The 6,000-nt window shown below is 40.5% G+C and overlaps 1 long non-coding RNA gene across 1 annotated transcript in view; it reads right to left on the reverse strand.

Annotated features, from left to right (window-relative positions):
* Window positions 1-5,357, reverse strand: part of LOC139775867 (uncharacterized) — a 107,454-nt gene extending 102,097 nt beyond the window's left edge. Inside the window, exon 1 of the long non-coding RNA XR_011718950.1 lies at window positions 5,293-5,357. This is a non-coding gene — a long non-coding RNA (uncharacterized lncRNA). The remainder of the gene's footprint in view (window positions 1-5,292) is intronic.
* Between the last annotated feature and the right edge of the window lie 643 nt (window positions 5,358-6,000).

Below are 6,000 nucleotides of genomic sequence, written 5' to 3' on the forward strand. Positions count from 1 at the left end.
GACCGTCAGACGATGCTGCTGAATCGGAAAAAGTAATTGCGCGCAAATGGCACAACAAGAAGAGGTCGCGTTTGCGCAATGACTTTCGTACATATTTCAGCGTGTATGTACATGGTGTATCACTCTCGCTACGTCACTTGACATTTACGAAAAAATGCAATCCGTGCATTTAAATAAAAATAATGTTGATCACAGCAAATGGAGAAATTCACGCTGATGTGTATAATCGCTGTCAGATTTTTCGTTAAATATTTTATTACCCAAAATCATAATGTTCAATCAAAAGAACAGCTATTTCTCGATCGATTTGACCAGTGACTTTTCGAATTTTTCGAAAAAAGAGAGAAAGAACACAGTAAAAAATCGTGTGTACATAGCGGTCCATAAGTTAAAATTTTCTTGTGTTACCAAGTTTTGATTATTGTTTCAATGTAAAATTAATATACAATAGCTATGTTATTATTTTCTTAACATTTTCATGTGTTACATTTATGTCAACGTGATAACTTAACACTTTATATATGTCATTTAAAAATTAAATATTATTTTGAGTTCTTTTAACACAATTACTTTAAAAAATCAACACGTCTTAAAGTTATTTTAACACATAAACAAAAGTTAAAGTAAATTTTCAAATAATCGTAAACTTTGACACACAAAATAATTAAATTTACTAAAATTAAATGTTTCTATTACACATAATTCAAGTAAAACTTGTAAAATAATTAATATCATGTGTTAATATAACTTGAAAAATAAAGTCAAAAGAACAAATATAAATGTAAAGTATAGTGTCAATTAATTAACATTTCTAATTTGTCAACAAGTAACACACGATGAATGAGTCATTTTAACTTGAAATTTAGAGTGGACTTTCTGGGACATGTAAAAAATGTTAAAATTACGTATTATTTTTTACTGTGAATGTCGAAACATTACACGTTTAAAAATCTCGCTGTAGACAGAGTTGAAGTTAAACCTAGGATGAGCCAATAAGAGACTGTGGATAATCGTTGCCTCAGGCGAACGCCGGAAACAACGGCGTTTAAGATTTGCCAAGGACGAAGTTGCACGCTGAGGGGCTGCGAAACAAAGATTACAAGTTACTCTTCTAGCTGGAAGTCCCTCGCGCCTGGTTCAACCTGGCCGAGTCCCTTAACTCGTAACTTTCGTTTCGCGGTACCTATCACAAAGCTCTCGCACAATTAAGTGACCACACCTGCGCGAACATGGAATCCGATGTTAGCAAAAGTGGAGTCTTTAAATGTATACAGACCAATCTCATTAATTGATGTTAATATCAGCGTAATTTGAGCTCTAAAAGAGACAAAGACGTTCAATCTAATGTATCTCTCCATGTAAAGTTGGGTATCAAATTTGTTAACTTCAACTCTGTCTACAGCGAGATTTCTAAACGTGTAATGTTTCAACATTCTTTCCCTCTTTTTTCGAAAAATTCGAAGAGTCATCGGTCAAATCGATCGAGAAATAGCTGTTCTTTTGATTGAACATTATGATTTTGTGCCTAATAAAATATTCAACGAAAAATCTGACACAGCGATTACACACAGCGCGAATTTCTCCACTTGCTGTGACCAACATTATTTTTATTTAAATGCACGGATTGCATTTTTGATAATCATAGTTAACGTTTATGTAAATAGCGCTGTAATGTATCTCTCCATGTAAAGTTGGGTATCAGATTTGTATCTTCGCAACGTGCGAAGATTTAAATTTCCATCAGTCAAGGCTGCGTTCGAAAACTTTACTTGAATGCACATTGCGTCGTTCTATCTTTGTTACTTACTAAAAATTGAACAAGAACAGAACGACGCTGGTGTGCACCCGAGGGAAGTTTTCGAACGCAATCCAGAAAGTGTGCGTCCCAGTTAAGAAATGCGATCACTCAAAACAAGGCCCGCGACCGTCGAATAATTAATGCGAAACTTTCCCGCGAGGAAATGAAAAAAAAAACCGGTACAGATCGGCGCGGAGAGTTAATAAAACAATTAGCATTCTGATAGAGCATCGATGTGCGAGATTTAATGCTCGCGCGGATAATTACGTTGTAGCGAAGACAGCGAAGGTAGATAAGATTTCCCTAGTGAGAAAGAGATTATCAGTGTAAGTATCGCTTCAAGAATGCATAGATGCACGCTCGGTCGCGCGATTTGCGATATCCGCGAGCGGTGCGAGTCTCGCAGAAATGTTTTTATTACAATTACGCGGCATGTAGCGTTACCCGCGAGTTAATTGCTCAAACTCGCCAGAAGGAGAAGCGCGTCGCGATTCTCACGATAGCTAGGACTGAACGTAAGAAAGTAAACGAATAAAGAGAAATTGATGACAGCTTCATTTCTAAAGATTTATTATTCTCGAAATTGCAGTTTGATTAAATTTCAAATTTTAATATTTTATATTTCGGATATACCAAACTTTATATATTCAACGAATAATTTTCGGTAAAACAAATTTTACCTGGAAAAACTGAATTATTCCGTCAGATTTTCGTTGAGGAAATAAAAATAATGTGAAAAAAGTAACGCTGTGATTTGCGATTGTTTATTTCAATTGATTTCTTGTGTCTGAATTAAAAGACATTTGTTTTCGATGAAAAAACTTTCGACTGGCTATTTATAACACGATTAAATGTCACGCGAAAATGTTGACTACTTGTAGCCACGCGGCCCTGAGTCTCGTGGCCGTACGTCATAACATCCTTGTTAACCCAACGAAGAAATTTCTCGTCCGTGAGCAGTCGTAAAGACTTCCTTGACGCCGGCTGGCAAAATACGTAAACGCTCGGCGTTCGTTTAATAAATCGACGAGAGGAATGCGCGGGCGCTTAGCCGATCGAGAAAAAACATCCCGAGCGTTCGTACGTGCGGCTGCAGGGAATTCGCGAGATCAATAGGCGCACAGAGAGGACGGTCTATTTCAGTGCCGATCAATTTTCGTTGGACAAAATTCATTGATTCAAGTTAGCTACAAACAATTAGAAAAATACGTGCTCAGGTGTCCTGTACGCCACTATTTCTTCTGGGATTCACTCCGGAGGCGGAGGATACATTGCGAAAGAATTTTAATGCTCGTAAAAAATTAATGCTCGAAAAAGGGAACGAAATTAACGCTTGCTCAAACAAATGTAGTATTGATCAAATGTAATTATTCGCCGATTAATACCCAGCAATTTTGTAAAAAAAACTTTAGCATGAAATAACACATACAGCGATAACATATCATAGCTTTAAATTACTGTAGTTTACTGGTAAAATTACTGTAACTTTCTAATATTTTAATAGCATATTATAGAGTAATATATCGCTAGTCAGAAATATCGTTCGAGTCGCTCGAGATAGTCCTCTATCAACGTTTCGTATTCTCAGTGCGCAGAGGGACTGAGAGGGAAGAACAAGGATGACGAAAGCCACGCGATAAGAGCATAATCGTCGGTGCACGGACGTCGCCGTGAAGATGAAAGCAACGCGCTTAATTGAGAGACACTTCCAGCCCGCGGGTATATAATAGGATTTACATGTGCGATTCGTGATTACAGACGCGTGACGTTCGCATGGTGGCTTTAAACTTGTAGTAACCCGTCTCCGCGATTTCTGATTTCTGACCGTGTCTTCTCGACATCGTGCCTTCGCGAATCGATCAAGGTTGCCAGCAACGAGGCCTCTTTTATGCATGCCTCCTTTTCTTGTCGTGCGTCGCGAAAACAAACAAGTGGGTCGTTTTGTGTATAATCGTACGGCAAATAGCAAATATCCTTCGCGATACTAACGATACGTTACGGGTCGTGTGTGGATTTTTACAGGTACGGACACGTCTTTCTTTCTTCCTTCCTTCTTATCGCGGGGCAATCGACGCCATGGCAATATTCCGGGATTCGCGATCGCAAGCTGTATCGTGAGAGTAAAACGCGCATGAAAATGCATATTGCAATTTGTGACCGTACGCCAATTGCGTTAGAACGCGCAAGGAAACGCATGCATAAAAGAAATCTCGCGGCACAATTGGTCCCGACCGCGACCGAGGCGAAATATTATGCATAATGCAAAATTAAGCTCTGACGTATTCGCGTGATACGTAAATTCGATGTAGCTGGTGACCTATAATTACTCCACTTACACGCTTTATTTTGTAGCAGTAAAAAAATGCAGACTCTATATGAGTCAAATATATTTTTATGTTTCAGTCGCATAATATTTCGAATATATAATAATAATTGAAGTAAAAATACCACAAAATCAATGCGGACACGAATTTGAAAAGAGCAATGCGCAGTATCGTGTTTGTAAAATCAAAAAAATTAGTATTTATTTAAGATCTCTAATATCTGTTTCCACGACGAAGCTTTAATTTAACTTTCTTCGTGTAGCTTCGTGTAGGCGGATCAGCGTGTACATTATAAAATATAAATCAAATGCACACTAATATATCATGAGATATATCGCATACTCCGAGAAGAATACTGTTACAACTCAAAAATTAATTTTCAGGAGAGCAAAAAAAGTTGGATTCAATTTTTTTTAAATTGAGATTAACGCACACAATTATAATTACTATTTTTTGATATTTTTTGTTATAATGAAGCTTATACTGTTTCTTGACGAGATCTGCTGCGATCTCTACTTGTCAATTCACTTATAACACTATTCATCCAGGAAACCGCAACACACATAACCGGTTTTTAAAATAACGACATTTCTGCCTCGTGCAGCGAATTTCGCATATAAACATGTAAGACTATTATAGCCCATAGGTAACATTTTAGGCGTACTTTTTACAGGCTTAACTCAAAATCGGAATTTTTTAAGTTGTGACAGTAATCTTCTTGGGGCGTGATATCTCTCCTCTTTTTGATCGAAAAAATCAATCTTGATAGGACGAAAATGAACGAGACACAGATTACGTTAGCTAAGCGCGGCGTGCGTCTCTCCTACTTCTAATAGAGTTTTCTACTGGGAAAACTAGTGCAACACTCGTATACACTGGTGCACGCCGATGCACACATATTTTCAGTATTTAATGTTCTACTGTGTTTAACTTGACAAATTTTTGTCAATAGAACATTATAAACACCGAAAATATGTAAACTGATTTTCACATTGGAGCAATAAAATTACACTCAGGGCGCACCAGCGTTGCACTCGTTTCCCCAGTAGAAAACGCTACAATAAACTGGCAAGTCTCGCGACGACGACGTCCGGAAAGATTTCGGGGCGATCGAGATCTATCGAGATGACAGTGACAGCAACCGGATACATACGCGTACGCCGTGTGTACCGTTAAGCAACCGCGGATAATCCCGCGGTGTCCGGAAGAGGAATCTCGACTCCCGACTCCCGACTCCCGACTCCCGACGTGATCGCGCGCGCGCTCGCGCGCGCGCGAAACGAATTCCGCGCTTCTTCTGGCACCGCGTCCGTCACTCCGCGCGTCGTTGCTCCGTCGAGATTGCCGAGAGGAGAGACGCGTCCGGAGTCCGAACTCCGGAGTCCGGGCGCGAGTGCCGCGCGATATCTCTCGCTATGTACTAACCTTGATCGTCGGTCCAGTTTCGAATGCTCCCCCCCGCGTCGTGGGCCTCCACCTTGCGCTCCTCACCTGCGACCGGGCGTAGACTCGACGACGACGACGACGACGATGATGGATGATGATGACGATAACGAGGAGACGGCGACGTCACGTCGGGGACTCGACGACGACTCGACGATCACGCGGAAAGGGAACCTTGCCCTTTCTTTCGTTCGCGACCGCGTATACGAGGACAATTTGTCTCTCGGCAGCGGGAAAATCCGGATTCCTCCTCGAATCTTCCCTCCTGTCCGCTCTCGCGCTCGCGATGCCCGCTCTCGTTCGTTCGTTTCTCTCTTTCTCTCTCTTCCTCCCTCGCGTTTTCCCCTCTCTCTTTCTCTCTATCTCTTCCTCTTTCTCTCCCTCGCTCCTTATCACCGTACAACACACGTAAAATGGCAGCCCTACTACAGCCGG

This window comes from Temnothorax nylanderi, unplaced genomic scaffold (genome assembly GCF_030848795.1).
Source record: "Temnothorax nylanderi isolate EJ_2023f unplaced genomic scaffold, tnyl_v1.0 TNYL_tig0107_pilon, whole genome shotgun sequence".
NCBI classification, from domain to species: Eukaryota; Metazoa; Arthropoda; class Insecta; order Hymenoptera; family Formicidae; genus Temnothorax; species Temnothorax nylanderi.